Here is a 25,525-nt window from a genome sequence, read left to right on the forward strand (position 1 = left end):
CTTTAAGATGACAAAACATATCATGATTGCATCTTGTTGAATTTCCAAGAAAAATAGTACTTTATGTGCTCAAACACAAAAAATGTGTGATTGTTCGAAATTTGAAGCTCGATAACTTCGACAAATGACGACCAAATGTCTTAAACAGAGAGTCAAATTAATCAGCTCGACGAGATCTTTAAGATGACAAAACACATCATGATTGCATCTTGTTGAATTTCCAAGAAAAATAGGACTTTATGTGCTCAAACACTCAAAATGTGTGATTGTTCTAAATTTGAAGCTCGATAACTTCGACAAATGACGACCAAATGTCTTAAACAGAGAGTCAAATTAATCAGCTCGACGAGCTCTTTAAGATGACAAAACATATCATGATTGCATCTTGTTGAATTTCCAAGAAAAATAGGACTTTATGTGCTCAAACACTCAAAATGTGTGATTGTTCTAAATTTGAAGCTCGATAACTACGACAAATGACTACCAAATGTCTTAAACAGAATGTCAAATTAATCAACTCGACGAGATCTTTAAGATGACAAAACACATCATGATTGCATCTTGTTGAATTTCCAAGAAAAATAGGACTTTATGTGCTCAAACACTCAAAATGTGTGATTGTTCTAAATTTGAAGCTCGATAACTACGACAAATGACTACCAAATGTCTTAAACAGAATGTCAAATTAATCAACTCGACGAGATCTTTAAGATGACAAAACACCTCATAATTGCATCTTGTTGAATTTCAAAAAAAAATAATGCTTTATGTGCTCAAACACTCAAAATGTGTGATTGTTCTAAATTTGAAGCTCGATAACTTCGACAAATGACGACCAAATGTCTTAAACAGAGAGTCAAATTAATCAGCTCGACGAGATGTTTAAGATGACAAAACACATCATGATTGCATCTTGTTGAATTTCAAAAAAAAATAATGCTTTATGTGCTCAAACACTCAAAATGTGTGATTGTTCTAAATTTGAAGCTCGATAACTTCGAAAAATGACGACCAAATGTCTTAAACAGAGAGTCAAATTAATCAGCTCGACGAGATGTTTAAGATGACAAAACACATCATGATTGCATCTTGTTGAATTTCCAAGAAAAATAGTACTTTATGTGCTCAAACACTCAAAATGTGTGATTGTTCTAAATTTGAAGCTCGATAACTTCGACAAATGACGACCAAATGTCTTAAACAGAATGTCAAATTAATCAACTCGACGAGATCTTTAAGATGGCAAAACACATCATGATTGCATCTTGTTGAATTTCAGAGAAAAATAGGACTTTATGTGCTCAAACACTCAAAATGTGTGATTGTTCTAAATTTGAAGCTCGATAACTTCGACAAATGACGACCAAATGTCTTAAACAGAGAGTCAAATTAATCAGCTCGACGAGATCTTTAAGATGACAAAACACATCATGATTGCATCTTGTTGAATTTCCAAGAAAAATAGTACTTTATGTGCTCAAACACTCAAAATGTGTGATTGTTCTAAATTTGAAGCTCGATAACTTCGACAAATGACGACCAAATGTCTTAAACAGAATGTCAAATTAATCAACTCGACGAGATCTTTAAGATGACAAAACACATCATAATTGAATCTTGTTGAATTTCAAAAAAAAATAATGCTTTATGTGCTCAAACACTCAAAATGTGTGATTGTTCTAAATTTGAAGCTCGATAACTTCGACAAATGACGACCAAATGTCTTAAACAGAATGTCAAATTAATCAACTCGACGAGATCTTTAAGATTGCAAAACACATCATGATTGCATCTTGTTGAATTTCCATGAAAAATAGTACTTTATGTGCTCAAACACAAAAAATGTGTGATTGTTCGAAATTTGAAGCTCGATAACTTCGACAAATGACGACCAAATGTCTTAAACAGAGAGTCAAATTAATCAGCTCGACGAGATCTTTAAGATGACAAAACACATCATGATTGCATCTTGTTGAATTTCCAAGAAAAATAGGACTTTATGTGCTCAAACACTCAAAATGTGTGATTGTTCTAAATTTGAAGCTCGATAACTTCGACAAATGACGACCAAATGTCTTAAACAGAGAGTCAAATTAATCAGCTCGACGAGCTCTTTAAGATGACAAAACATATCATGATTGCATCTTGTTGAATTTCCAAGAAAAATAGTACTTTATGTGCTCAAACACTCAAAATGTGTGATTGTTCTAAATTTGAAGCTCGATAACTACGACAAATGACTACCAAATGTCTTAAACAGAATGTCAAATTAATCAACTCGACGAGATCTTTAAGATGACAAAACACCTCATAATTGCATCTTGTTGAATTTCAAAAAGAAATAATGCTTTATGTGCTCAAACACTCAAAATGTGTGATTGTTCTAAATTTGAAGCTCGATAACTTCGACAAATGACGACAAAATGTCTTAAACAGAGAGTCAAATTAATCAGCTCGACGAGATGTTTAAGATGACAAAACACATCATGATTGCATCTTGTTGAATTTCAAAAAAAAATAATGCTTTATGTGCTCAAACACTCAAAATGTGTGATTGTTCTAAATTTGAAGCTCGATAACTTCGAAAAATGACGACCAAATGTCTTAAACAGAGAGTCAAATTAATCAGCTCGACGAGATGTTTAAGATGACAAAACACATCATGATTGCATCTTGTTGAATTTCCAAGAAAAATAGTACTTTATGTGCTCAAACACTCAAAATGTGTGATTGTTCTAAATTTGAAGCTCGATAACTTCGACAAATGACGACCAAATGTCTTAAACAGAATGTCAAATTAATCAACTCGACGAGATCTTTAAGATGGCAAAACACATCATGATTGCATCTTGTTGAATTTCCAAGAAAAATAGTACTTTATGTGCTCAAACACAAAAAATGTGTGATTGTTCGAAATTTGAAGCTCGATAACTTCGACAAATGACGACCAAATGTCTTAAACAGAATGTCAAATTAATCGACTCGACTAGATCTTTAAGATGGCAAAACACATCATGATTGCATCTTGTTGAATTTCAGAGAAAAATAGGACTTTATGTGCTCAAACACTCAAAATGTGTGATTGTTCTAAATTTGAAGCTGGATAACTTCGACAAATGACGACCAAATGTCTTAAACAGAGAGTCAAATTAATCAGCTCGACGAGATCTTTAAGATGACAAAACACATCATGATTGCATCTTGTTGAATTTCCAAGAAAAATAGTACTTTATGTGCTCAAACACAAAAAATGTGTGATTGTTCGAAATTTGAAGCTCGATAACTTCGACAAATGACGACCAAATGTCTTAAACAGAATGTCAAATTAATCAACTCGACGAGATCTTGAAGATGGCAAAACACATCATGATTGCATCTTGTTGAATTTCAGAGAAAAATAGGACTTTATGTGCTCAAACACTCAAAATGTGTGATTGTTCTAAATTTGAAGCTCGATAACTTCGACAAATGACTACCAAATGTCTTGAACAGAGAGTCAAATTAATCAGCTCGACGAGATCTTTAAGATGACAAAACACATCATGATTGCATCTTGTTGAATTTCCAAGAAAAATAGTACTTTATGTGCTCAAACACTCAAAATGTGTGATTGTTCTAAATTTGAAGCTCGATAACTTCGACAAATGACGACCAAATGTCTTAAACAGAATGTCAAATTAATCAACTCGACGAGATCTTTAAGATGACAAAACACATCATAATTGCATCTTGTTGAATTTCAAAAAAACAATTATGCTTTATGTGCTCAAACACTCAAAATGTGTGATTGTTCTAAATTTGAAGCTCGATAACTTCGACAAATGACGACCAAATGTCTTAAACAGAGAGTCAAATTAATCAACTCGACGACATCTTTAAGATGGCAAAACACATCATGATTGCATCTTGTTGAATTTCCAAGAAAAATAGTACTTTATGTGCTCAAACACTCAAAATGTGTGATTGTTCTAAATTTGAAGCTCGATAACTTCGACAAATGACGACCAAATGTCTTAAACAGAATGTCAAATTAATCAACTCGACGAGATCTTTAAGATGGCAAAACACATCATAATTGCATCTTGTTGAATTTCAGAGAAAAATAGGACTTTATGTGCTCAAACACTCAAAATGTGTGATTGTTCTAAATTTGAAGCTGGATAACATCGACAAATGACGACCAAATGTCTTAAACAGAGAGTCAAATTAATCAGCTCGACGAGATCTTTAAGATGACAAAACACATCATGATTGCATCTTGTTGAATTTCCAAGAAAAATAGTACTTTATGTGCTCAAACACTCAAAATGTGTGATTGTTCTAAATTTGAAGCTCGATAACTTCGACAAATGACGACCAAATGTCTTAAACAGAATGTCAAATTAATCAGCTCGACGAGATCTTTAAGATGACAAAACACAACATGATTGCATCTTGTTGAATTTCCAAGAAAAATAGCACTTTATCTGCTCAAACACACAACTTTTGAGACCTTTCAAATTATAAATCTCGATAAATTCGACAAATGGCGACCAATTGTCTTAAACAGAGTGTCAAATTAATCAGCTCGACCAGATCTTTAAGATGACAAAACACATCATGATTGCATCTTGTTGAATTTCAAAAAAACAATTATGCTTTATGTGCTCAAACACTCAAAATGTGTGATTGTTCTAAATTTGAAGCTCGATAACTTCGACAAATGACGACCAAATGTCTTAAACAGAGAGTCAAATTAATCAGCTCGACGAGCTCTTTAAGATGACAAAACACATCATGATTGCATCTTGTTGAATTTCCAAGAAAAATAGTACTTTATGTGCTCAAACACTCAAAATGTGTGATTGTTCTAAATTTGAAGCTCGATAACTTCGACAAATGACGACCAAATGTCTTAAACAGAATGTCAAATTAATCAGCTCGACCAGATCTTTAAGATGACAAAACACATCATGATTGCATCTTGTTGAATTTCCAAGAAAAATAGTACTTTATGTGCTCAAACACTCAAAATGTGTGATTGTTCTAAATTTGAAGCTCGATAACTTCGACAAATGACGACCAAATGTCTTAAACAGAATGTCAAATTAATCAACTCGACGAGATCTTTAAGATGACAAAACACATCATAATTGCATCTTGTTGAATTTCAAAAAAAAATAATGCTTTATGTGCTCAAACACTCAAAATGTGTGATTGTTCTAAATTTGAAGCTCGATAACTTCGACAAATGACGACCAAATGTCTTAAACAGAGTGTCAAATTAATCAACTCGACGAGATCTTTAAGATGGCAAAACACATCATGATTGCATCTTGTTGAATTTCAAAAAAAAAAAATGCTTTATGTGCTCAAACACTCAAAATGTGTGATTGTTCTAAATTTGAAGCTCGATAACTTCGACAAATGACGACCAAATGTCTTAAACAGAATGTCAAATTAATCAACTCGACGAGATCTTTAAGATGACAAAACACATCATAATTGCATCTTGTTGAATTTCAAAAAAAAATAATGCTTTATGTGCTCAAACACTCAAAATGTGTGATTGTTCTAAATTTGAAGCTCGATAACTTCGACAAATGACGACCAAATGTCTTAAACAGAGTGTCAAATTAATCAACTCGACGAGATCTTTAAGATGGCAAAACACATCATGATTGCATCTTGTTGAATTTCAAAAAAAAATAATGCTTTATGTGCTCAAACACTCAAAATGTGTGATTGTTCTAAATTTGAAGCTCGATAACTTCGACAAATGACGACCAAATGTCTTAAACAGAATGTCAAATTAATCAACTCGACGAGATCTTTAAGATGGCAAAACACATCATGATTGCATCTTGTTGAATTTCAGAGAAAAATAGGACTTTATGTGCTCAAACACTCAAAATGTGTGATTGTTCTAAATTTGAAGCTCGCTAACTTCGACAAATGACTACCAAATGTCTTAAACAGAATGTCAAATTAATCAACTCGACGAGATCTTTAAGATGACAAAACACCTCATAATTGCATCTTGTTGAATTTCAAAAAAAAATAATGCTTTATGTGCTCAAACACTCAAAATGTGTGATTGTTCTAAATTTGAAGCTCGAAAACTTCGACAAATGACGACAAAATGTCTTAAACAGAATGTCAAATTAATCAACTCGACGAGATCTTTAAGATGGCAAAACACATCATGATTGCATCTTGTTGAATTTACAAGAAAAATAGCACTTTATCTGCTCAAACACTCAAAATGTGTGATTGTTCTAACTTTGAATCTCGATCATTTCAATAAATGATGACGAAATGTCTTAAACAGAATGTCAAATTAATCAGCTCGACGAGATCTTTAAGATGACAAAACACATCATGATTGCATCTTGTTGAATTTCCAAGAAAAATAGTACTTTATGTGCTCAAACACTCAAAATGTGTGATTGTTCTAAATTTGAAGCTCGAAAACTTCGACAAATGACGACCAAATGTCTTAAACAGAGTGTCAAATTAATCAGCTCGACGAGATCTTTAAGATGACAAAACACATCATGATTGCATCTTGTTGAATTTCCAAGAAAAATAGTACTTTATGTGCTCAAGCACTCAAAATGTGTGATTGTTCTAAATTTGATGTTCGATAATTTCGATAAATGATGACGAAATGTCTTAAACAGAGTGTCAAATTAATGAGCTCGACGAGATCTTTAAGATGACAAAACATATCATGATTTCATCTTGTTGAATTTACAAGAAAAATAGCACTTTATCTGCTCAAACACTCAAAATGTGTGATTGTTCTAACTTTGAATCTCGATAATTTCGATAAATGATGACGAAATGTCTTAAACAGAGTGTCAAATTAATGAGCTCGACGAGATCTTTAAGATGACAAAACACATCTTGATTGCATCTTGTTGAATTTCAGAGGAAATTAGGACTTTATGTGCTCAAACACTCAAAATGTGTGATTGTTCTAATTTTGAATCTCGATAATTTCGATAAATGATGACGAAATGTCTTAAACAGAGTGTCAAATTAATGAGCTCGACGAGATCTTTAAGATGGCAAAACACATCATGATTGCATCTTGTTGAATTTCAGAGAAAAATAGGACTTTATGTGCTCAAACACTCAAAATGTGTGATTGTTCTAAATTTGAAGCTCGATAACTTCGACAAATGACGACCAAATGTCTTAAACAGAATGTCAAATTAATCAACTCGACGAGATCTTTAAGATGACAAAACACATCATAATTGCATCTTGTTGAATTTCAAAAAAAAATAATGCTTTATGTGCTCAAACACTCAAAATGTGTGATTGTTCTAAATTTGAAGCTCGATAACTTCGACAAATGACGACCAAATGTCTTAAACAGAGTGTCAAATTAATCAACTCGACGAGATCTTTAAGATGGCAAAACACATCATGATTGCATCTTGTTGAATTTCCAAGAAAAATAGTACTTTATGTGCTCAAACACTCAAAATGTGTGATTGTTCTAAATTTGAAGCTCGAAAACTTTGACAAATGACGACCAAATGTCTTAAACAGAGTGTCAAATTAATCAGCTCGACGAGATCTTTAAGATGACAAAACACATCTTGATTGCATCTTGTTGAATTTCAGAGAAAACTAGGACTTTATGTGCTCAAACACTCAAAATGTGTGATTGTTCTAATTTTGAATCTCGATAATTTCGATAAATGATGACGAAATGTCTTAAACAGAGTGTCAAATTAATGAGCTCGACGAGATCTTTAAGATGGCAAAACACATCATGATTGCATCTTGTTGAATTTCCAAGAAAAATAGTACTTTATGTGCTCAAACACAAAAAATGTGTGATTGTTCTAAATTTGAAGCTCGATAACTTCGACAAATGACGACCAAATGTCTTAAACAGAATGTCAAATTAATGAGCTCGACGAGATCTTTAAGATGACAAAACACATCTTGATTGCATCTTGTTGAATTTCAGAGAAAATTAGGACTTTATGTGCTCAAACACTCAAAATGTGTGATTGTTCTAATTTTGAATCTCGATAATTTCGATAAATGATGACGAAATGTCTTAAACAGAGTGTCAAATTAATGAGCTCGACGAGATCTTTAAGATGGCAAAACACATCATGATTGCATCTTGTTGAATTTCCAAGAAAAATAGTACTTTATGTGCTCAAACACTCAAAATGTGTGATTGTTCTAAATTTGAAGCTCGATAACTTCGACAAATGACGACCAAATGTCTTAAACAGAATGTCAAATTAATCAACTCGACGAGATCTTTAAGATGACAAAACACATCATAATTGCATCTTGTTGAATTTCAAAAAAAAATAATGCTTTATGTGCTCAAACACTCAAAATGTGTGATTGTTCTAAATTTGAAGCTCGATAACTTCGACAAATGACGACCAAATGTCTTAAACAGAGTGTCAAATTAATCAACTCGACGAGATCTTTAAGATGGCAAAACACATCATGATTGCATCTTGTTGAATTTCAAAAAAAAATAATGCTTTATGTGCTCAAACACTCAAAATGTGTGATTGTTCTAAATTTGAAGCTCGATAACTTCGACAAATGACGACCAAATGTCTTAAACAGAATGTCAAATTAATCAACTCGACGAGATCTTTAAGATGACAAAACACATCATAATTGCATCTTGTTGAATTTCAAAAAAAAATAATGCTTTATGTGCTCAAACACTCAAAATGTGTGATTGTTCTAAATTTGAAGCTCGATAACTTCGACAAATGACGACCAAATGTCTTAAACAGAGTGTCAAATTAATCAACTCGACGAGATCTTTAAGATGGCAAAACACATCATGATTGCATCTTGTTGAATTTCAAAAAAAAAAAATGCTTTATGTGCTCAAACACTCAAAATGTGTGATTGTTCTAAATTTGAAGCTCGATAACTTCGACAAATGACGACCAAATGTCTTAAACAGAATGTCAAATTAATCAACTCGACGAGATCTTTAAGATGGCAAAACACATCATGATTGCATCTTGTTGAATTTCAGAGAAAAATAGGACTTTATGTGCTCAAACACTCAAAATGTGTGATTGTTCTAAATTTGAAGCTCGAAAACTTCGACAAATGACGACCAAATGTCTTAAACAGAGTGTCAAATTAATCAGCTCGACGAGATCTTTAAGATGGCAAAACACATCATAATTGCATCTTGTTGAATTTCAGAGAAAAATAGGACTTTATGTGCTCAAACACTCAAAATGTGTGATTGTTCTAAATTTGAAGCTGGATAACATCGACAAATGACGACCAAATGTCTTAAACAGAGAGTCAAATTAATCAGCTCGACGAGATCTTTAAGATGACAAAACACATCATGATTGCATCTTGTTGAATTTCCAAGAAAAATAGTACTTTATGTGCTCAAACACTCAAAATGTGTGATTGTTCTAAATTTGAAGCTCGATAACTTCGACAAATGACGACCAAATGTCTTAAACAGAATGTCAAATTAATCAGCTCGACGAGATCTTTAAGATGACAAAACACAACATGATTGCATCTTGTTGAATTTCCAAGAAAAATAGCACTTTATCTGCTCAAACACACAACTTTTGAGACCTTTCAAATTATAAATCTCGATAAATTCGACAAATGGCGACCAATTGTCTTAAACAGAGTGTCAAATTAATCAGCTCGACCAGATCTTTAAGATGACAAAACACATCATGATTGCATCTTGTTGAATTTCAAAAAAACAATTATGCTTTATGTGCTCAAACACTCAAAATGTGTGATTGTTCTAAATTTGAAGCTCGATAACTTCGACAAATGACGACCAAATGTCTTAAACAGAGAGTCAAATTAATCAGCTCGACGAGCTCTTTAAGATGACAAAACACATCATGATTGCATCTTGTTGAATTTCCAAGAAAAATAGTACTTTATGTGCTCAAACACTCAAAATGTGTGATTGTTCTAAATTTGAAGCTCGCTAACTTCGACAAATGACTACCAAATGTCTTAAACAGAATGTCAAATTAATCAACTCGACGAGATCTTTAAGATGACAAAACACCTCATAATTGCATCTTGTTGAATTTCAAAAAAAAATAATGCTTTATGTGCTCAAACACTCAAAATGTGTGATTGTTCTAAATTTGAAGCTCGAAAACTTCGACAAATGACGACAAAATGTCTTAAACAGAATGTCAAATTAATCAACTCGACGAGATCTTTAAGATGGCAAAACACATCATGATTGCATCTTGTTGAATTTACAAGAAAAATAGCACTTTATCTGCTCAAACACTCAAAATGTGTGATTGTTCTAACTTTGAATCTCGATAATTTCAATAAATGATGACGAAATGTCTTAAACAGAATGTCAAATTAATCAGCTCGACGAGATCTTTAAGATGACAAAACACATCATGATTGCATCTTGTTGAATTTCCAAGAAAAATAGTACTTTATGTGCTCAAACACTCAAAATGTGTGATTGTTCTAACTTTGAATCTCGATAATTTCGATAAATGATGACGAAATGTCTTAAACAGAGTGTCAAATTAATGAGCTCGACGAGATCTTTAAGATGACAAAACACATCTTGATTGCATCTTGTTGAATTTCAGAGGAAATTAGGACTTTATGTGCTCAAACACTCAAAATGTGTGATTGTTCTAATTTTGAATCTCGATAATTTCGATAAATGATGACGAAATGTCTTAAACAGAGTGTCAAATTAATGAGCTCGACGAGATCTTTAAGATGGCAAAACACATCATGATTGCATCTTGTTGAATTTCAGAGAAAAATAGAACTTTATGTGCTCAAACACTCAAAATGTGTGATTGTTCTAAATTTGAAGCTCGATAACTTCGACAAATGACGACCAAATGTCTTAAACAGAATGTCAAATTAATCAACTCGACGAGATCTTTAAGATGACAAAACACATCATAATTGCATCTTGTTGAATTTCAAAAAAAAATAATGCTTTATGTGCTCAAACACTCAAAATGTGTGATTGTTCTAAATTTGAAGCTCGATAACTTCGACAAATGACGACCAAATGTCTTAAACAGAGTGTCAAATTAATCAACTCGACGAGATCTTTAAGATGGCAAAACACATCATGATTGCATCTTGTTGAATTTCCAAGAAAAATAGTACTTTATGTGCTCAAACACTCAAAATGTGTGATTGTTCTAAATTTGAAGCTCGAAAACTTTGACAAATGACGACCAAATGTCTTAAACAGAGTGTCAAATTAATCAGCTCGACGAGATCTTTAAGATGACAAAACACATCTTGATTGCATCTTGTTGAATTTCAGAGAAAATTAGGACTTTATGTGCTCAAACACTCAAAATGTGTGATTGTTCTAATTTTGAATCTCGATAATTTCGATAAATGATGACGAAATGTCTTAAACAGAGTGTCAAATTAATGAGCTCGACGAGATCTTTAAGATGGCAAAACACATCATGATTGCATCTTGTTGAATTTCCAAGAAAAATAGTACTTTATGTGCTCAAACACAAAAAATGTGTGATTGTTCTAAATTTGAAGCTCGATAACTTCGACAAATGACGACCAAATGTCTTAAACAGAATGTCAAATTAATGAGCTCGACGAGATCTTTAAGATGACAAAACACATCTTGATTGCATCTTGTTGAATTTCAGAGAAAATTAGGACTTTATGTGCTCAAACACTCAAAATGTGTGATTGTTCTAATTTTGAATCTCGATAATTTCGATAAATGATGACGAAATGTCTTAAACAGAGTGTCAAATTAATGAGCTCGACGAGATCTTTAAGATGGCAAAACACATCATGATTGCATCTTGTTGAATTTCCAAGAAAAATAGTACTTTATGTGCTCAAACACTCAAAATGTGTGATTGTTCTAAATTTGAAGCTCGATAACTTCGACAAATGACGACCAAATGTCTTAAACAGAATGTCAAATTAATCAACTCGACGAGATCTTTAAGATGACAAAACACATCATAATTGCATCTTGTTGAATTTCAAAAAAAAATAATGCTTTATGTGCTCAAACACTCAAAATGTGTGATTGTTCTAAATTTGAAGCTCGATAACTTCGACAAATGACGACCAAATGTCTTAAACAGAGTGTCAAATTAATCAACTCGACGAGATCTTTAAGATGGCAAAACACATCATGATTGCATCTTGTTGAATTTCAAAAAAAAAAAATGCTTTATGTGCTCAAACACTCAAAATGTGTGATTGTTCTAAATTTGAAGCTCGATAACTTCGACAAATGACGACCAAATGTCTTAAACAGAATGTCAAATTAATCAACTCGACGAGATCTTTAAGATGACAAAACACATCATAATTGCATCTTGTTGAATTTCAAAAAAAAATAATGCTTTATGTGCTCAAACACTCAAAATGTGTGATTGTTCTAAATTTGAAGCTCGATAACTTCGACAAATGACGACCAAATGTCTTAAACAGAGTGTCAAATTAATCAACTCGACGAGATCTTTAAGATGGCAAAACACATCATGATTGCATCTTGTTGAATTTCAAAAAAAAAAAATGCTTTATGTGCTCAAACACTCAAAATGTGTGATTGTTCTAAATTTGAAGCTCGAAAACTTCGACAAATGACGACCAAATGTCTTAAACAGAGTGTCAAATTAATCAGCTCGACGAGATCTTTAAGATGACAAAACACATCTTGATTGCATCTTGTTGAATTTCAGAGAAAACTAGGACTTTATGTGCTCAAACACTCAAAATGTGTGATTGTTCTAATTTTGAATCTCGATAATTTCGATAAATGATGACGAAATGTCTTAAACAGAGTGTCAAATTAATGAGCTCGACGAGATCTTTAAGATGGCAAAACACATCATGATTGCATCTTGTTGAATTTCCAAGAAAAATAGTACTTTATGTGCTCAAACACAAAAAATGTGTGATTGTTCTAAATTTGAATCTCGATAATTTCGATAAATGATGACGAAATGTCTTAAACAGAGTGTCAAATTAATGAGCTCGACGAGATCTTTAAGATGGCAAAACACATCATGATTGCATCTTGTTGAATTTCCAAGAAAAATAGTACTTTATGTGCTCAAACACTCAAAATGTGTGATTGTTCTAAATTTGAAGCTCGATAACTTCGACAAATGACGACCAAATGTCTTAAACAGAATGTCAAATTAATCAACTCTACGAGATCTTTAAGATGACAAAACACATCATAATTGCATCTTGTTGAATTTCAAAAAAAAATAATGCTTTATGTGCTCAAACACTCAAAATGTGTGATTGTTCTAAATTTGAAGCTCGATAACTTCGACAAATGACGACCAAATGTCTTAAACAGAGTGTCAAATTAATCAACTCGACGAGATCTTTAAGATGGCAAAACACATCATGATTGCATCTTGTTGAATTTCAAAAAAAAATAATGCTTTATGTGCTCAAACACTCAAAATGTGTGATTGTTCTAAATTTGAAGCTCGAAAACTTCGACAAATGACGACAAAATGTCTTAAACAGAATGTCAAATTAATCAACTCGACGAGATCTTTAAGATGGCAAAACACATCATGATTGCATCTTGTTGAATTTACAAGAAAAATAGCACTTTATCTGCTCAAACACTCAAAATGTGTGATTGTTCTAACTTTGAATCTCGATCATTTCAATAAATGATGACGAAATGTCTTAAACAGAATGTCAAATTAATCAGCTCGACGAGATCTTTAAGATGACAAAACACATCATGATTGCATCTTGTTGAATTTCCAAGAAAAATAGTACTTTATGTGCTCAAACACTCAAAATGTGTGATTGTTCTAAATTTGAAGCTCGAAAACTTCGACAAATGACGACCAAATGTCTTAAACAGAGTGTCAAATTAATCAGCTCGACGAGATCTTTAAGATGACAAAACACATCATGATTGCATCTTGTTGAATTTCCAAGAAAAATAGTACTTTATGTGCTCAAGCACTCAAAATGTGTGATTGTTCTAAATTTGATGTTCGATAATTTCGATAAATGATGACGAAATGTCTTAAACAGAGTGTCAAATTAATGAGCTCGACGAGATCTTTAAGATGATAAAACACATCTTGATTGCATCTTGTTGAATTTCAGAGGAAATTAGGACTTTATGTGCTCAAACACTCAAAATGTGTGATTGTTCTAATTTTGAATCTCGATAATTTCGATAAATGATGACGAAATGTCTTAAACAGAGTGTCAAATTAATGAGCTCGACGAGATCTTTAAGATGGCAAAACACATCATGATTGCATCTTGTTGAATTTCAGAGAAAAATAGGACTTTATGTGCTCAAACACTCAAAATGTGTGATTGTTCTAAATTTGAAGCTCGATAACTTCGACAAATGACGACCAAATGTCTTAAACAGAATGTCAAATTAATCAACTCGACGAGATCTTTAAGATGACAAAACACATCATAATTGCATCTTGTTGAATTTCAAAAAAAAATAATGCTTTATGTGCTCAAACACTCAAAATGTGTGATTGTTCTAAATTTGAAGCTCGATAACTTCGACAAATGACGACCAAATGTCTTAAACAGAGTGTCAAATTAATCAACTCGACGAGATCTTTAAGATGGCAAAACACATCATGATTGCATCTTGTTGAATTTCCAAGAAAAATAGTACTTTATGTGCTCAAACACTCAAAATGTGTGATTGTTCTAAATTTGAAGCTCGAAAACTTCGACAAATGACGACCAAATGTCTTAAACAGAGTGTCAAATTAATCAGCTCGACGAGATCTTTAAGATGACAAAACACATCATGATTGCATCTTGTTGAATTTCAGAGAAAAATAGTACTTTATGTGCTCAAACACTCAAAATGTGTGATTGTTCTAAATTTGAAGCTCGATAACTTCGACAAATGACGACCAAATGTCTTAAACAGAATGTCAAATTAATCAACTCGACGAGATCTTTAAGATGGCAAAACACATCATGATTGCATCTTGTTGAATTTCAGAGAAAAATAGGACTTTATGTGCTCAAACACTCAAAATGTGTGATTGTTCTAAATTTGAAGCTCGAAAACTTCGACAAATGACGACCAAATGTCTTAAACAGAGTGTCAAATTAATCAGCTCGACGAGATCTTTAAGATGACAAAACACATCATGATTGCATCTTGTTGAATTTCCAAGAAAAATAGTACTTTATGTGCTCAAACACTCAAAATGTGTGATTGTTCTAAATTTGAAGCTCGATAACTTCGACAAATGACGACCAAATGTCTTAAACAGAATGTCAAATTAATCAACTCGACGAGATCTTTAAGATGGCAAAACACATCATAATTGCATCTTGTTGAATTTAAAAAAAAAATAATGCTTTATGTGCTCAAACACTCAAAATGTGTGATTGTTCTAAATTTGAAGCTCGATAACTTCGACAAATGACGACCAAATGACTTAAACAGAGTGTCAAATTACTCAACTCGACGAGATCTTTAAGATGACAAAACACATCATGATTGCATCTTGTTGAATTTCCAAGAAAAATAGTACTTTATGTGCTCAAACACTCAAAATGTGTGATTGTTCTAAATTTGACGCTCGAAAACTTCGACAAATGACGACCAAATGTCTTAAACAGAGTGTCAAATTAATCAGCTCGACGAGATCTTTAAGATGACAAAACACATCATGATTGCATCTTGTTGAATTTCCAAGAAAAATAGTACTTCATGTGCTCAAACACTCAAAATGTGTGATTGTTCTAAATTTGAAGCTAGAAAACTTCGACAAATGACGACCAAATGTCTTAAACAGAATGTCAAATTAATCAACTCGACGAGATCTTTAAGATGGCAAAACACATCATAATTGCATCTTGTTGAATTTAAAAAAAAAATAATGCTTTATGTGCTCAAACACTCAAAATGTGTGATTGTTCTAAATTTGAAGCTCGATAACTTCGACAAATGACGACCAAATGACTTAAACAGAGTGTCAAATTAATCAACTCGACGAGATCTTTAAGATGGAAAAACACATCATGATTGCATCTTGTTGAATTTCCAAGAAAAATAGTACTTTATGTGCTCAAACACTCAATATGTGTGATTGTTCTAAATTTGAAGTTCGATAACTTCGACAAATGACGACCAAATGTCTTAAACAGAGAATCAAATTAATCAGCTCGACGAGATCTTTAAGATGACAAAACACATCATGATTGCATCTTGTTGAATTTCCAAGAAAAATAGTACTTTATGTGCTCAAACACTCAAAATGTGTGATTGTTCTAAATTTGAAGCTCGAAAACTTCGACAAATGACGACCAAATGTCTTAAACAGAGTGTCAAATTAATCAGCTCGACGAGATCTTTAAGATGACAAAACACATCATGATTGCATCTTGTTGAATTTCCAAGAAAAATAGTACTTTATGTGCTCAAGCACTCAAAATGTGTGATTGTTCTAAATTTGATGTTCGATAATTTCGATAAATGATGACGAAATGTCTTAAACAGAGTGTCAAATTAATGAGCTCGACGAGATCTTTAAGATGACAAAACACATCTTGATTGCATCTTGTTGAATTTCAGAGAAAATTAGGACTTTATGTGCTCAAACACTCAAAATGTGTGATTGTTCTAATTTTGAATCTCGATAATTTCGATAAATGATGACGAAATGTCTTAAACAGAGTGTCAAATTAATGAGCTCGACGAGATCTTTAAGATGGCAAAACACATCATGATTGCATCTTGTTGAATTTCCAAGAAAAATAGTACTTTATGTGCTCAAACACTCAAAATGTGTGATTGTTCTAAATTTGAAGCTCGATAACTTCGACAAATGACGACCAAATGTCTTAAACAGAATGTCAAATTAATCAACTCGACGAGATCTTTAAGATGACAAAACACATCATAATTGCATCTTGTTGAATTTCAAAAAAAAATAATGCTTTATGTGCTCAAACACTCAAAATGTGTGATTGTTCTAAATTTGAAGCTCGATAACTTCGACAAATGACGACCAAATGTCTTAAACAGAATGTCAAATTAATCAACTCGACGAGATCTTTAAGATGACAAAACACATCATGATTGCATCTTGTTGAATTTCAAAAAAAAATAATGCTTTATGTGCTCAAACACTCAAAATGTGTGATTGTTCTAAATTTGAAGCTCGATAACTTCGACAAATGACGACCAAATGTCTTAAACAGAATGTCAAATTAATCAACTCGACGAGATCTTTAAGATGGCAAAACACATCATGATTGCATCTTGTTGAATTTCAGAGAAAAATAGGACTTTATGTGCTCAAACACTCAAAATGTGTGATTGTTCTAAATTTGAAGCTCGAAAACTTCGACAAATGACGACCAAATGTCTTAAACAGAGTGTCAAATTAATCAGCTCGACGAGATCTTTAAGATGACAAAACACATCATGATTGCATCTTGTTGAATGTCCAAGAAAAATAGTACTTTATGTGCTCAAACACTCAAAATGTGTGATTGTTCTAAATTTGAAGCTAGAAAACTTCGACAAATGACGACCAAATGTCTTAAACAGAATGTCAAATTAATCAACTCGACGAGATCTTTAAGATGGCAAAACACATCATAATTGCATCTTGTTGAATTTAAAAAAAAAATAATGCTTTATGTGCTCAAACACTCAAAATGTGTGATTGTTCTAAATTTGAAGCTCGATAACTTCGACAAATGACGACCAAATGACTTAAACAGAGTGTCAAATTAATCAACTCGACGAGATCTTTAAGATGGAAAAACACATCATGATTGCATCTTGTTGAATTTCCAAGAAAAATAGTACTTTATGTGCTCAAACACTCAATATGTGTGATTGTTCTAAATTTGAAGTTCGATAACTTCGACAAATGACGACCAAATGTCTTAAACAGAGAATCAAATTAATCAGCTCGACGAGATCTTTAAGATGACAAAACACATCATGATTGCATCTTGTTGAATTTCCAAGAAAAATAGTACTTTATGTGCTCAAACACAAAAAATGTGTGATTGTTCTAAATTTGAAGCTCGATAACTTCGACAAATGACGACCAAATGTCTTAAACAGAATGTCAAATTAATGAGCTCGACGAGATCTTTAAGATGACAAAACACATCATAATTGCATCTTGTTGAATTTCAAAAAAAAATAATGCTTTATGTGCTCAAACACTCAAAATGTGTGATTGTTCTAAATTTGAAGCTCGATAACTTCGACAAATGACGACCAAATGTCTTAAACAGAATGTCAAATTAATCACCTCGACGAGATCTTTAAGATGGCAAAACACATCATGATTGCATCTTGTTGAATTTCAGAGAAAAATAGGACTTTATGTGCTCAAACACTCAAAATGTGTGATTGTTCTAAATTTGAAGCTCGATAACTTCGACAAATGACGACCAAATGTCTTAAACAGAATGTCAAATTAATCAACTCGACGAGATCTTTAAGATGACAAAACACATCATAATTGCATCTTGTTGAATTTCAAAAAAAAATAATGCTTTATGTGCTCAAACACTCAAAATGTGTGATTGTTCTAATTTTGAATCTCGATAATTTCGATAAATGATGACGAAATGTCTTAAACAGAGTGTCAAATTAATGAGCTCGACGAGATCTTTAAGATGGCAAAACACATCATGATTGCATCTTGTTGAATTTCCAAGAAAAATAGTACTTTATGTGCTCAAACACTCAAAATGTGTGATTGTTCTAAATTTGAAGCTCGATAACTTCGACAAATGACGACCAAATGTCTTAAACAGAATGTCAAATTAATCAACTCGACGAGATCTTTAAGATGGCAAAACACATCATGATTGCATCTTGTTGAATTTCAGAGAAAATTAGGACTTTATGTGCTCAAACACTCAAAATGTGTGATTGTTCTAATTTTGAATCTCGATAATTTCGATAAATGATGACGAAATGTCTTAAACAGAGTGTCAAATTAATGAGCTCGACGAGATCTTTAAGATGGCAAAACACATCATGATTGCATCTTGTTGAATTTCCAAGAAAAATAGTACTTTATGTGCTCAAACACTCAAAATGTGTGATTGTTCTAAATTTGAAGCTCGATAACTTCGACAAATGACGACCAAATGTCTTAAACAGAGTGTCAAATTAATCAACTCGACGAGATCTTTAAGATGGCAAAACACATCATGATTGCATCTTGTTGAATTTCCAAGAAAAATAGTACTTTATGTGCTCAAACACTCAAAATGTGTGATTGTTCTAAATTTGAAGCTCGAAAACTTTGACAAATGACGACCAAATGTCTTAAACAGAGTGTCAAATTAATCAGCTCGACGAGATCTTTAAGATGACAAAACACATCTTGATTGCATCTTGTTGAATTTCAGAGAAAATTAGGACTTTATGTGCTCAAACACTCAAAATGTGTGATTGTTCTAAATTTGAAGCTCGATAACTTCGACAAATGACGACCAAATGTCTTAAACAGAATGTCAAATTAATGAGCTCGACGAGATCTTTAAGATGACAAAACACATCTTGATTGCATCTTGTTGAATTTCAGAGAAAATTAGGACTTTATGTGCTCAAACACTCAAAATGTGTGATTGTTCTAATTTTGAATCTCGATAATTTCGATAAATGATGACGAAATGTCTTAAACAGAGTGTCAAATTAATGAGCTCGACGAGATCTTTAAGATGGCAAAACACATCATGATTGCATCTTGTTGAATTTCAGAGAAAAATAGGACTTTATGTGCTCAAACACTCAAAATGTGTGATTGTTCTAAATTTGAAGCTCGATAACTTCGACAAATGACGACCAAATGTCTTAAACAGAATGTCAAATTAATCACCTCGACGAGATCTTTAAGATGGCAAACACATCATGATTGCATCTTGTTGAATTTCAGAGAAAAATAGGACTTTATGTGCTCAAACACTCAAAATGTGTGATTGTTCTAAATTTGAAGCTCGATAACTTCGACAAATGACGACCAAATGTCTTAAACAGAATGTCAAATTAATCAACTCGACGAGATCTTTAAGATGACAAAACACATCATAATTGCATCTTGTTGAATTTCAAAAAAAAATAATGCTTTATGTGCTCAAACACTCAAAATGTGTGATTGTTCTAAATTTGAAGCTCGATAACTTCGACAAATGACGACCAAATGTCTTAAACAGAGTGTCAAATTAATCAGCTCGACGAGATCTTTAAGATGACAAAACACATCATAATTGCATCTTGTTGAATTTCCAAGAAAAATAGCATTTTATCTGCTCAAACTCACAAACTTTGTGACTTTTCAAATTTTGAATCTCGATAACTTCGACAAATGACGACCAAATGTCTTAAACAGAATGTCAAATTAATCAGCTCGACGAGATCTTTAAGATGACAAAACACATCATAATTGCATCTTGTTGAATTTCCAAGAAAAATAGCACTTTATCTGCTTAAACACACAACTTTTGTGACTTTTCAAATTTTGAATCTCGATAACTTCGACAAATGGCGACCAAATGTCTTAAACAGAGTGTCAAATTAATCAGCTCGACCAGATCTTTAAGATGACAAAACACATCATAATTGCATCTTGTTGAATTTCCAAGAAAAATAGCACTTTATCTGCTCAAACACACAACTTTTGTGACTTTTCAAATTTTGAATCTCGATAACTTCGACAAATGGCGACCAAATGTCTTAAACAGAGTGTCAAATTAATCAGCTCGACGAGATCTTTAAGATGACAAAACACATCATAATTGCATCTTGTTGAATTTCCAAGAAAAATAGCACTTTATCTGCTCAAACACACAACTTTTGTGACTTTTCAAATTTTGAATCTCGATAACTTCGACAAATGACGACCAAATGTCTTAAACAGAATGTCAAATTAATCAGCTCGACGAGATCTTTAAGATGACAAAACACATCATGATTGCATCTTGTTGAATTTCCAAGAAAAATAGCACTTTATCTGCTCAAACACACAACTTTTGAGACTTTTCAAATTATGAATCTCGATAACTTCGACAATTGGCGACCAAATGTCTTAAACAGAGTGTCAAATTAATCAGCTCGACCAGATCTTTAAGATGACAAAACACATCATGATTGCATCTTGTTGAATTTCCAAAAAAAATAATGCTTTATGTGCTCAAACACTCAAAATGTGTGATTGTTCTAAATTTGAAGTTCGATAACTTCGACAAATGACGACCAAATGTCTTAAACAGAGTGTCAAATTAATCAGCTCGACGAGATCTTTAAGATGACTAAACACATCATAATTGCATCTTGTTGAATTTCCAAAAAAATAATGCTTTATGTGCTCAAACACTCAAAATATGTGATTGTTCTAAATTCGAAGCTCAATAACTTCGACAAATGGCGACCAAATGTCTTAAACAGAGTGTCAAATTAATCAGCTCGACCAGATCTTTAAGATGACAAAACACATCATGATTGCATCTTGTTGAATTTCCAAAAAAAATAATGCTTTATGTGCTCAAACACTCAAAATGTGTGATTGTTCTAAATTTGAAGTTCGATAACTTCGACAAATGACGACCAAATGTTTTAAACAGAGTGTCAAATTAATCAGCTCGACGAGATCTTTAAGATGACTAAACACATCATAATTGCATCTTGTTGAATTTCCAAGAAAAATAGCACTTTATCTGCTCAAACCCACAAACTTTGTGACTTTTCAAATTTTGAATCTCGATAACTTCGACAAATGACGACCAAATGTCTTAAATAGAATGTCAAATTAATCAGCTCGACGAGATCTTTAAGACGACAAAACACATCATAATTGCATCTTGTTGAATTTCCAAAAAAATAATGCTTTATGTGCTCAAACACTCAAAATGTGTGATTGTTCTAAATTCGAAGCTCAATAATTTCGACAAATGACGACCAAATGTTTTAAACAGAGTGTCAAATTAATCAGCTCGACGAGATCTTTAAGATGACAAAACACATCATGATTGCATCTTGTTGAATTTCCAAGAAAAATAGTACTTTATGTGCTCAAACACAAAAAATGTGTGATTGTTCTAAATTTGAAGCTCGATAACTTCGACAAATGACGACCAAATGTCTTAAACAGAATGTCAAATTAATCAACTCGACGAGATCTTTAAGATGGCAAAACACATCATGATTGCATCTTGTTGAATTTCAGAGAAAAATAGGACTTTATGTGCTCAAACACTCAAAATGTGTGATTGTTCTAAATTTGAAGCTCGATAACTTCGACAAATGACGACGAAATGTCTTAAACAGAATGTCAAATTAATCAACTCGACGAGATCTTTAAGATGACAAAACACATCATAATTGCATCTTGTTGAATTTCAAAAAAAAATAATGCTTTATGTGCTCAAACACTCAAAATGTGTGATTGTTCTAAATTTGAAGCTCGATAACTTCGACAAATGACGACAAAATGTCTTAAACAGAGTGTCAAATTAATCAACTCGACGAGATCTTTAAGATGGCAAAACACATCATGATTGCATCTTGTTGAATTTCAAAAAAAAATAATGCTTTATGTGCTCAAACACTCAAAATGTGTGATTGTTCTAAATTTGAAGCTCGATAACTTCGACAAATGACGACCAAATGTCTTAAACAGAATGTCAAATTAATCAACTCGACGAGATCTTTAAGATGACAAAACACATCATAATTGCATCTTGTTGAATTTCAAAAAAAAATAATGCTTTATGTGCTCAAACACTCAAAATGTGTGATTGTTCTAAATTTGAAGCTCGATAACTTCGACAAATGACGACCAAATGTCTTAAACAGAATGTCAAATTAATCAACTCGACGAGATCTTTAAGATGACAAAACACATCATAATTGCATCTTGTTGAATTTCAAAAAAAAATAATGCTTTATGTGCTCAAACACTCAAAATGTGTGATTGTTCTAAATTTGAAGCTCGAAAACTTCGACAAATGACGACCAAATGTCTTAAACAGAGTGTCAAATTAATCAGCTCGACGAGATCTTTAAGATAACAAAACACATCATGATTGCATCTTGTTGAATTTCCAAGAAAAATAGTACTTTATGTGCTCAAGCACTCAAAATGTGTGATTGTTCTAAATTTGATGTTCGATAATTTCGATAAATGATGACGAAATGTCTTAAACAGAGTGTCAAATTAATGAGCTCGACGAGATCTTTAAGATGACAAAACATATCATGATTTCATCTTGTTGAATTTACAAGAAAAATAGCACTTTATCTGCTCAAACACTCAAAATGTGTGATTGTTCTAACTTTGAATCTCGATAACTTCGATAAATGATGACGAAATGTCTTAAACAGAGTGTCAAATTAATGAGCTCGACGAGATCTTTAAGATGACAAAACACATCTTGATTGCATCTTGTTGAATTTCAGAGAAAAATAGTACTTTATGTGCTCAAACACTCAAAATGTGTGATTGTTCTAATTTTGAATCTCGATAATTTCGATAAATGATGACGAAATGTCTTAAACAGAGTGTCAAATTAATGAGCTCGACGAGATCTTTAAGATGGCAAAACACATCATGATTGCATCTTGTTGAATTTCAGAGAAAAATAGGACTTTATGTGCTCAAACACTCAAAATGTGTGATTGTTCTAAATTTGAAGCTCGATAACTTCGACAAATGACGACCAAATGTCTTAAACAGAATGTCAAATTAATCAACTCGACGAGATCTTTAAGATGACAAAACACATCATAATTGCATCTTGTTGAATTTCAAAAAAAAATAATGCTTTATGTGCTCAAACACTCAAAATGTGTGATTGTTCTAAATTTGAAGCTCGAAAACTTCGACAAATGACGACCAAATGTCTTAAACAGAGTGTCAAATTAATCAGCTCGACGAGATCTTTAAGATAACAAAACACATCATGATTGCATCTTGTTGAATTTCCAAGAAAAATAGTACTTTATGTGCTCAAGCACTCAAAATGTGTGATTGTTCTAAATTTGATGTTCGATAATTTCGATAAATGATGACGAAATGTCTTAAACAGAGTGTCAAATTAATGAGCTCGACGAGATCTTTAAGATGACAAAACATATCATGATTTCATCTTGTTGAATTTACAAGAAAAATAGCACTTTATCTGCTCAAACACTCAAAATGTGTGATTGTTCTAACTTTGAATCTCGATAACTTCGATAAATGATGACGAAATGTCTTAAACAGAGTGTCAAATTAATGAGCTCGACGAGATCTTTAAGATGACAAAACACATCTTGATTGCATCTTGTTGAATTTCAGAGAAAAATAGTACTTTATGTGCTCAAACACTCAAAATGTGTGATTGTTCTAATTTTGAATCTCGATAATTTCGATAAATGATGACGAAATGTCTTAAACAGAGTGTCAAATTAATGAGCTCGACGAGATCTTTAAGATGGCAAAACACATCATGATTGCATCTTGTTGAATTTCAGAGAAAAATAGGACTTTATGTGCTCAAACACTCAAAATGTGTGATTGTTCTAAATTTGAAGCTCGATAACTTCGACAAATGACGACCAAATGTCTTAAACAGAATGTCAAATTAATCAACTCGACGAGATCTTTAAGATGACAAAACACATCATAATTGCATCTTGTTGAATTTCAAAAAAAAATAATGCTTTATGTGCTCAAACACTCAAAATGTGTGATTGTTCTAAATTTGAAGCTCGATAACTTCGACAAATGACGACCAAATGTCTTAAACAGAGTGTCAAATTAATCAGCTCGACGAGATCTTTAAGATGACAAAACACATCATAATTGCATCTTGTTGAATTTCCAAGAAAAATAGCATTTTATCTGCTCAAACTCACAAACTTTGTGACTTTTCAAATTTTGAATCTCGATAACTTCGACAAATGACGACCAAATGTCTTAAACAGAATGTCAAATTAATCAGCTCGACGAGATCTTTAAGATGACAAAACACAACATAATTGCATCTTGTTGAATTTCCAAGAAAAATAGCACTTTATCTGCTTAAACACACAACTTTTGTGACTTTTCAAATTTTGAATCTCGATAACTTCGACAAATGGCGACCAAATGTCTTAAACAGAGTGTCAAATTAATCAGCTCGACCAGATCTTTCAGATGACAAAACACATCATAATTGCATCTTGTTGAATTTCCAAGAAAAATAGCACTTTATCTGCTCAAACACACAACTTTTGTGACTTTTCAAATTTTGAATCTCGATAACTTCGACAAATGACGACCAAATGTCTTAAACAGAATGTCAAATTAATCAGCTCGACGAGATCTTTAAGATGACAAAACACATCATGATTGCATCTTGTTGAATTTCCAAGAAAAATAGCACTTTATCTGCTCAAACACACAACTTTTGAGACTTTTCAAATTATGAATCTCGATAACTTCGACAAATGGCGACCAAATGTCTTAAACAGAGTGTCAAATTAATCAGCTCGACGAGATCTTTA

Source organism: Euwallacea fornicatus, unplaced genomic scaffold (assembly GCF_040115645.1).
Source record: "Euwallacea fornicatus isolate EFF26 unplaced genomic scaffold, ASM4011564v1 scaffold_54, whole genome shotgun sequence".
Lineage (NCBI taxonomy): Eukaryota > Metazoa > Arthropoda > Insecta > Coleoptera > Curculionidae > Euwallacea > Euwallacea fornicatus.